Raw genomic sequence first — 9,994 nt, 5'->3', positions numbered from 1 at the left:
TCTTTATCTTCTTTTATTGTTATTCTTCCATCTTATTTTTCCTGCTTTTTGTGCATTTTATGTCTATTTTATTTGAAGTACTCCATAAATGTAAATTCTCTGTTGTAAAGCACTTGGAGCTGCCTTTGTTTGTATGAAAGGAGTTATACAAATAAAGTATAGTTATTAATTTATTATTTATTAAACAAATAAAATAAAGCAGTTTTATTATTACTATTCATATTATTATCAACAGAAGCACTGCAATGCAACAGAAGCAACTCGATCACTTGAACCAACACCTGACAACACCCTGTCTATATGATAGACAATAACAATTGCCTCTTGCCTGTACAATAGGTAATAACAACTGACTGTACAACAGTATACTTGAATTTCAATAGTTGCACCACCTATATTACTTCCATGATTGGATGGAATAAGTAGATGCTCTATTTGATAGACTGCTAGACTATGGACGGTAATTTGCCAGATTGGGAACCTTATAATATCTAGCTGTCTACCTAAGAGTGGAATGAGGAATTGATCAGTGCTGTTAAGATATTGTAAGGACAAGTGATAACAATAATTCCAATGTACCCAGTACCTGTACTTGTTACATAATACTAAATAAACATTCTATTCTATTTCTATTCTATTTGTAAGGGATAATGAACGAGGGGCGGGTCTTTGTGCTGTTTAAATGACCAGCCGAGAAGGTCATTACCTCCGCGGAGGTCATCTAAACAGCACAAAGACCCGCCCCTCGTTCATTATCCCTCTTATACAACGGCCTTTCAACAGAAAACATAATTCTGAGAACAAAATACATCTATTGCTGATATAAGCTTTGAAAAGTTGATAATTCATGGTTAGTTATACAATTTCCATAACCAGTAACTTTTATAGTCCCTCTCCACCCAAATCTAACGCTATGACGTTATCACTCGTCCAGACCCAGGAAGCAGTCTCATTTTATTAGTAGGCTAATTGTTGTATTGTTCTGCTGTTGCATTGTTTTGCTATTCTGTTGCTATTTGTTCACCGCTGTTTTATCTTGGGCAAGCTTGGAAACGCAGTGGTTTCTATAGCAACCACTATATCATGTTTGGGATGCTACGGCTCTTGTTTGGGTCAGTTGTATCTTGAACTGCGCATTGATTTAGAACATGTTTGATGCCGGGCGTATATACCGGGCATTGTGGATAAATAATGTATGCCTCTCGAATGCGTCTTGGCCAATCACAATCGAGTATTCACACAAGCCGTTGTATAATAAGCATCAATGCAGTGTAAGATATTGCACCTTGTGCTGTCCTGGCCATGGAGAAGTGGGTTAGAATCATGTATGCTGGCCATTGCATGCGCCTTCATCACATGAAACTTCAAAATATCACCAAGCCGATGAGAGCAGGTTAGACAGAATCAATCTCTTCCCAAAACACAACAGGCAGAGCAAGATGGCGATCGGTGCTGATGGTCAACTGTGCAGTCGTGATGCAATTCACTTTACTACTCACGATATACATATCAAAGCCATCTGCTGTTTTTCCATAGGGGCATATAATAACCCCAGCATTGTTGATGAGGATGTTCAGCTGTGTCTCCTCTACAGAAAAGAAGACAAAATATATAAATATCATTAATGTGGTACACAGTTCATCCAAGTTTAAACTCAAGCAGATAGGCTAATCAATGGAAATATCAACAGATGCTGAGCTGCTGGCTAAGTAGGCCTAATGTGTTTTGTCATGCCACACACTCATACCCTTGTTGATGACTTCTGCAAACTCCTTGATTGACTTTGTGTCTGCCAAATCAAGTTTCAAGATTATAACATTTTGGTTGCCAGAGCCTTCTTTGACTTCTTCCATGGCCGCCGCTGCTTTCTCCATGTCTCTGCAGGCCATGATGACCCTGCCCCCTATTGAGACATAGTGAAGGGGGAAATGGCTCTAGTAAAAATATTTGTATTACTATTATTTTGACAAGAATCACACTGAGGGACATACTATATCAACCTTGAACTGATGGTTCCACCTAGTGGCACATGATAATATAGCTACAATTGGATGCTTTGTTTCCAGGACTATGGGGGAGATGAGCACCACCCCTCTCATCACCCAAAGTTATCTTCAATCTATAGCTCAACACCAGATATTGATTTATTCTCATTAATAGGTTTGTAGGTCTACTGTAGAAAAAAAACAGGTCTAGTACCTACCAGGGTAGGAATTTCACCATTTTAGGTTGCCGTATGAAAAATGTACAGACTCTTTTCACTTAAAAACCTCTTTTGATGAAGACATCAGGAACACATTAGATATGTCTATGTACAGTAGGCTACAAGTGTTAGAAAGGGGAATACCCCTCTTTACAGTGCAATACTATAGGGATCAGTGCATCAGTAGTACAGTTGTACGTTTGTAACCATAGTGACTGACCTCTCATGGCAGACAGGCCTCAACACTGACTACACTGACCTCCTCCCCCCTGCACCTCCTCCCCCCGAACTCACATCCTGTCATTGTCACAACAACAAGCCCATCTCCTGGAGTGACACAGAGGTGGTCGGAGTCTTTTGAACACTCTGCGGGATCTTGACACACACACTTGGTGGCTGATTCTGAAATGAAAAATTTGAATTACAGGGTCAAGTCACACACACACACACAACCACAGAAAAGTAAGGTAGTCAAACACAGTGAGGTCTAAAATAGGATACTCCACTCGATACATATCTTCCCCTCACCCTAACCCGGGTCCGTATCCTTTTCCTACCCCCCACCCTACCCTAACCCCTGCCTCTATCTGGGCCCAGGCACGCACACACACAGACACACATCAGTGTTTGCCACACCTCTCCCTTGCTCTTAGCCTTTCTTGCTCTGAAAATGTAGTTTGATGTAATGTATTGCTCTATATATGGCTCTGTGTGCTACTAACCCTGTTCTGCCTCCCCTCTCCCTAGTGCCTCTCTCTCTCCCTCCTATCTTCTAACCAGGTCCAGTGGATGCCCCACTGTCACCAGCAGACCACCCTGAGTCCGATAAATACCCCTGTGTCTGCTGCAGATGTCGTCGCAAATTAGTTAACACACACACACGTACACACAGACATACAACAGTCCACTTCCGGCCTTAGGCCTGGGCCCAGTACCCCCTTCCCCTCACCCTAACCCAGGTCCGTATCCTCTTCCTACCCCCACCCTAACCCTGACCCCTGCCTCTACCTGGACCCAGGCACACTCACACACACACTGACATACACCAGTCCTGGGCTCAGATCCCCTTCCCCTCACCCTAACCCGGGTCCATATCCTTTTCCTACCCCGATCCTACCCCTGACCCCTGCCTCTATCTGGGCCCAGGCACATTCATGCACACACAGACATACACCAGTGTTTGCCATGCCTCTCCTATGATGTTATTAGCCTCTCTTACTCTGAAAATGTAATTTAATGTTATTTATTGCTCAATAAATGTTCTTAGCCGGTAGACAAACATACTCCAGGAGCTTGCTCGATCGCCTCGTTGAGAGGGGTCAGGGAAGAATTTTTACAGCTCACTTATCTGGCCCCCGGGTGATTACTGTTTTTTTGCTTCCCTCTGGAATATGTAGGGGTGGGATGTCTGCCCACCTCCCTTGTTCTCTGTTAAGCGCATTGTGTTGCCTCTGGGTATGAAATGCGCTATATAAATAAAGCTTTGATTGATTGATTGATTGATTGATAACTACAGCACACAGGGTCCCATTCTGGCCCTCCTTTTGTGCTATACAGTATTGGTTTACCTTGAGCATGTGGGAACCTTTTCTGGGGCCCAGACCACAGACATACTGGAACAGACTCTGGGTGTAGGGGTGGGATATGGCTTGGTTCACATCCATACCCACCTCATTGACCCGGTTGATGAACTTCAGGCATGTGTTTGACCATTGGAATGAAGTACATTTCAGTCATGAAAGTTCCCCTTATAGCCAGAGAAAATGGATGAAATAAAACAGCAATTTTGCGATTACCTAGTTATTTTTAATGTGCACATGAGCCAGCAGTCAACTTGTAGTTGATATGACTCGGTATTATTAGCTATGATATTATTATGGTATTAGAATAAAATCAATGACAATATCCCTGGTCACCACATCACTTCATGCAAGTAACATTAACGGTAATGTTACATAAACAATAAATTAATATTGAGATGAAGGACCAATAATAAAGAAAACGACAGAGTTTGGCTAACGTGGAACACAAACAGAAGTTTTGAAATTAGCGTGCAAACTTGCGTTAGCCATTGAGAGAGTTGTGGACCAACTTGAAAGTATATCATTATTAAAACATCAGGCATTCATGATACAACAATTAATGACCACTATTATGTTAATATTTACCTGTAAACGGGTCACCGATGCTGGTGAAGCTTTGTGGTTCACTTTGTGGTGAACATAGCAATAGCAATAGAATTAATTATTCCTGGGGCCTCATTTATCATTGAGGTAGGCTACGCCTTCTTTTACACGGTCTTTTCCGCGATTTCAGGCGTACGCCATCCCCCCCCCCACAGCGAAATCTATCAAGCTGAAAGGGCGAAAATTTAGTCGCCTTTCTACGCGCTTTTGTAGGACACCTCTCAAGTAGCCGTACCGATTTACACGGTTTTCTACACCCTTTTTGAACACAGGGGGAACTGGCGACGTAGGTGGTGAAAGTTTGAGTGAAAGTTTATGAACGCACAATCATGTAGGCTAATAGCACAATTCAGCACAAACATATATCGCAATGCAAGATCGTGTCCTCTAACCGGCTCATTAATGGTCCGATATGGATTTGTTCCCCAAACTTAACCTATGCGCACACCTAATGCAGGCACTCCATCAAACGGCAATAATTGACCAATTAGATTGTCATTAATATGTGATCATGTGGACCTGTTTGCTGTTTGGTAAGCATATAAATGACAGTCATCCTGTGCGTAATGCGAGCCTAAATGAATCCGGCGCTACTCGAGATAGAACTCCAAAGAGGTGACGGCGATGGCGACTGCACCCACATAAGGGCACCATCATTGAATGAATACGTCTATGTGAATCGCAAAAATGTGCACACTATAAATACCCAAATCATATGTGACGCTGACATGCTCATCACAAGTGTAGTGGCACGGTGGCCTGGCTCCACGCATGACTCATCCATCCTGGCGCACAGCAGGGTAGGGGCTAGACTGGAGGCAGGCGCTGCGCGTGACGGCTGGCTTGTTGGTGTGTGCATAGCCAAGATATATTCTTTTTCTTCTTTACTTTAATCTTTATTAGCATTTTCCATCCATACAACGACAATACAATAAAACATAAAAACTTACAATAACAGCTTATGGGTACTTCCATCCATGCAGCTTTTTCCTCTTAATCAAATATTACAATTTCAATATTAGTGGTATCATCACACTTCCTTCTAGAATCCATCCATTTTTCCCATCTCCCTTCAAACTTTCCTTCCTGCATCCTCAATGCATGCGTGAACTTCTCCCTAACATAAATCTTCTCCACAACACCCAGCCACTGCTCCTTGGTTGGGGGTTCCACCTCAAGCGCTCATTATTGTCTTTTTACTAGCAACCAATAGTACTTTCACTAGGTATCTGTCCCCTCCTTGTACATCATCCTGTGTTATGTTTGCCAAGATATATATTCAAAGCTGATAAGAATGAGAACCAGTCAAGACCCCACCACAAAATGAGGACCCAAGCTGGCAGCCGGAGGTGGAGGCGTGGGCGGTGGATACGGAGACGGAGGCGCTGGAGATGGCACTGGAGGTGGAGGCCGGCGCGCTGGAGGTGGAGGCACTGGAGGTCGTGGCGCTGGAGGTGGAGGCTGCAACCGGCGGGGGCACGACCGTCAGGTCAAGGACCACTGCAGACTCCCCCTCCTCTGAGTCCCACCCCACGTCAGAGTCTGGAGAAACAATTTCAGTCATTAGGGGCCAGGCAGCGTAGCTGCCGGAACCCTATTGTATTTGCCTATATTATTATTATTATTATTCTCCTTCCACTGAAGTCTAACTTCCCGTGGACAAAAAATCACCAAAATTTGCACATAGCTCCAGTACTATACCCAAAGTCCTCAACCTGCATTGTAGGTCAAAAAACCTGAAGGTGGCGCTACAGCAACAGTCTAAAGTTTAAAACTTTAAAAAATCATAACAAATCAGCCATAGGTGCCATCACTGTAAAACCACCACGTGAATGTAGTCCCAAGTGAGACAAAACTTTCATACGCTTTGAGCTTGCAGGAATTTTGAAGTCCATCACTCTGATTTCTTCATAAACTGTAAAACCTATCAAACATATCTCCTCCCACATTTTTTGTTCAATTGACACCAAATTTAATATACTGTATCTACAGACTGTCCTTACCAAAGGATCCTCACAGATTTTTGAAATATGAAAAATTGAGCCCATAGCACATCAAAAAGTTTCACTGTTAACAGTTTTGTATACAGTTCCAATAATTCTCGCCAAATCAATGTCTGATCATCCTCATAAAAAGTGACAACATTGGCCACATATCCAAGATGTAGTATGATTTTTTTCAGAATTTTATCTCAAAAATTGAATTTTTAAAAATATGTTTAATTCTGTCCTCTGAAACCAACACTTCATACAGAGAAAACTACGTTACCCACAATCCAACGCAAGCTCCACGAATCTGAGACATCGCTGTTGGCAACCCTACCCAACCCCCGCCGAGGATTACAATGACTAAATCGATTGATTGGCAACTGACTGAGTACACAGCTGAAGTTAATGTTCAATTATGAAAAAAAATCTAACAAAACCTGTAACCCACATTTTTCAATCAATTAACACTAAAGTTGCTACACTGGATCTTCAAACTGTCATTCACAAACTCATTGACCAGATTATTGAATTATCAAAATTGATCTTACAATGCATCAAAATGTTTTACTTATTATTATTATTCTCCATCTTCCACTCGAGTCTAACTTCCTGTGGACAAAAAATCACCAAAATTTGCACATAGCTCCAGTACTATACCCAAAGTCCTCAACCTGCATTGTAGGTCAATAAAGCTGAAGGTGGCGCTACAGCAACAGTCTAAAGTTTAAAACTTTAAAAAATCATAACAAATCAGCCATAGGTGCTATCACTGTAAAACCACCACGTGAATGTAGTCCCAAGTGAGACAAAACTTTCATACACTGACCTTGCAGGAATTTTGATTATTAGTGTGAATGCTTTAGAGCATTCACACTATTGTTATCCAGTTCTTTATTTTTTTTACTTCTTCTTCCGTACGTTTTTTGGCTCTCTGTAGCTCCTTCATACTTTGAGCCACTTAAACCATTCAAGTATCAAAATGTTCAGCTTGTTAAGGACATGCGCGGAATATTTTCAGATTTTTTATACCTTTTATACTTTTTAAAATATTCAACTTTTTCAACAATTTTTTTGAATGGAAGTCAATGGGGGAGTTTTGAAATCTTCTTCAGCCTTCAGCTCCTTCATACTTTGCGCTACAGAAACCATTCAATTATCAAAATGTTCAGCTTGTTAAGGTCTTTATGGGATATATTTCAGATTTTTAATAACTTTCATAATTTTTAAAATATTCAGCTTTTTTCAACATTTTTTTATAATGGAAGTCTATGGGCAGACCTTGAAACCCCTCATCAGCTTTGAAACCTATCTCCTCCTTCATTTTTTGTGCTAGAAACCTCCTTCAAAGTTTAAAATGTTCAGGACCTTTATGTGAGTAAACTAACCATTCAGATTTTTGAAATTCCTTATAGTTTTTATGTAATTTAAGTTTGTTTGGGACCCTTTTTAACATTGAAGTGGATGTGTGGAATGTTCAGTTTCTAGAGTGTAGCAGCTCGTATTTTGAAAACATCTACACGTTTTGTAAACTGCTGTTGCTCCTACAGTTTTAACAGCTCATACACATATTCTACATTAAAACGTTCACACAACTGTGCTGATTCGTACAATCTAAGTCTCTAAGCCGTGTGACTTATAGTTTTTGCTCTATGACGTTTCGTTCGGCAACTGCGCTCCTCATTGAAACGTATTGGCCCACACTCTGACTTTTGAGCTGCTCATTTTGCATTTTTACACTTTTTCTAACTCGTCGCCATGGCTACAGTTTTTAAGCTACACGGACAATTATATATACAAATGTTCAGCATTTTCTCAGGATTCATAGGGTGTCAATATCTAGGCTGTGACCTTCATACTTTTTGAGGGAGAGCTGTCTGAAGCCGGCATGCCTTTCCATTGAAGTGAATGAGAGGATGCTCACAGTGTCAGTTGAGATTTGAATTTGGGGACACGCGCAGGCTCTCTGTACAGGCACCCTTTTATGACTACTGTGGCAGCATTCATATTCCTTTCTTCCATCCTTCCATCCTTCCTTCCTTCCATCCTTCCTTCCTTTCATCCATCCTTCTTTCCTTCCTTCCTTCCTTACTTATATTCAAAGAAATATTCAGAATGACACTTTTTCAGGCTGTAAACTCATATTAATATATTTTCTCCTCTTTCAGCTATTGAACTCAATAAAACTATGAGTTATGATGAGTGGTCTAATCCAATTTTGAGTGTAGTACTAGCAGTACTTATAACAAACACCTACTGCTTTTCACTACTACTGCTTCTAACCTCAACTTCCATACAACACCTCCACATCTACTGCTCGGCCCCGGAGTGGGCTATAGACACATGGTGGGATGAGGGGTGCATGGGGATGGCCTGGCAATCACTGACCTGCCCCCAACAACCTCTGACCTGAGGGGGCGGAATCTTGCCACCACGCCACTATCCACGCCACCGTCCCAACATCTCAGACCCTGAGTTGGCTAAAGATGCAGTTTTCACGGTTGGGTGCATGTGGGTGGCCCGGGGAGCAGTACACTCTCCTCGACCAGCTCTGACCTGAGGGGGCGGAGTCTCGTCTCCACGCCACTATCCACGCCACTGTCCCCACATCTCAGCCCCTGTGGTCACAGGGTCATTGCCGGTGGGGGCAGGTGGGAGGCCCAGAGCAGCGTACACTGTCCAAGACCGGCTCGGACCCAAGGGGGCGGAGTCTCGCCATCATGCCACTAATACGCCACGCACCTCACAACACAGCCTCTGAGGCAGCTAGAGACACACGGTCTTCACTGGTGAAGGCAGGTGGGTAACCCGGTGCGGTCTACACTGTCCACGACTGGCTCTGACCCGAGGGGGCGGAGTCTCGCCACCACGCCACTACCACGCCTCGGACCTCACAACACAGCCTCTGAGGTGGCTAGAGACACACGGTCGTCACTGGTGAAGGCAGGTGGGTAGTCCGGTGCGGTCTACACTGTCCACGACTGGCTCTGACCCGAGGGGGCGGAGTCTCGCCACCACGCCACTACCACGCCTCGGACCTCACAACACAGCCTCTGAGGTGGCTAGAGACACACGGTCGTCACTGGTGAAGGCAGGTGGGTAGTCCGGTGCGGCCTACACTGTCCACAACCGGCTCTGACCCGAGGGGGCGGAGTCTCGCAATCACGCCACTATCCACGCCACAGACCTCACAACACAGCCTCTGAGGTGGCTAGAGACACACGGTCTTCACTGGTGAAGACAGGTCGGCACGGCCTACACTGGCCATTACCGGCTCTGACGCGAGGGGGCGGAGTCTCTTCACCACACCACTGAACATGCCACGGACAACACAACTCAGACCGGGTTAGAGACACATGGTCTTCACGGGTGGGTGAAGGTCACTGTACTGTCCCCGACATGTTGTGACCCAAGGAGGGGGAGTCTCGCCACCACGCCACTATCTACACCACAGACCCCACAACTCGGCCCCTGAGTGAGCTAGAGACACACGTCCTTCACTAAGGAGATTACCCGGAGGTCAAAGCCCCTGACCAACGGTGACCAAGGCGGCGGAGTCTTTCCACCACGCCACTATCCACGCCATGGACCACAGAACTCAGCCCATGTGGGCTAGAGAC

This window comes from Borostomias antarcticus (genome assembly GCF_949987555.1).
Source record: "Borostomias antarcticus genome assembly, chromosome: 9".
NCBI lineage: Eukaryota > Metazoa > Chordata > Actinopteri > Stomiiformes > Stomiidae > Borostomias > Borostomias antarcticus.
The sequence above is the reverse complement of the archived record's forward strand: the minus strand, read 5'-3'. Positions refer to the sequence as shown.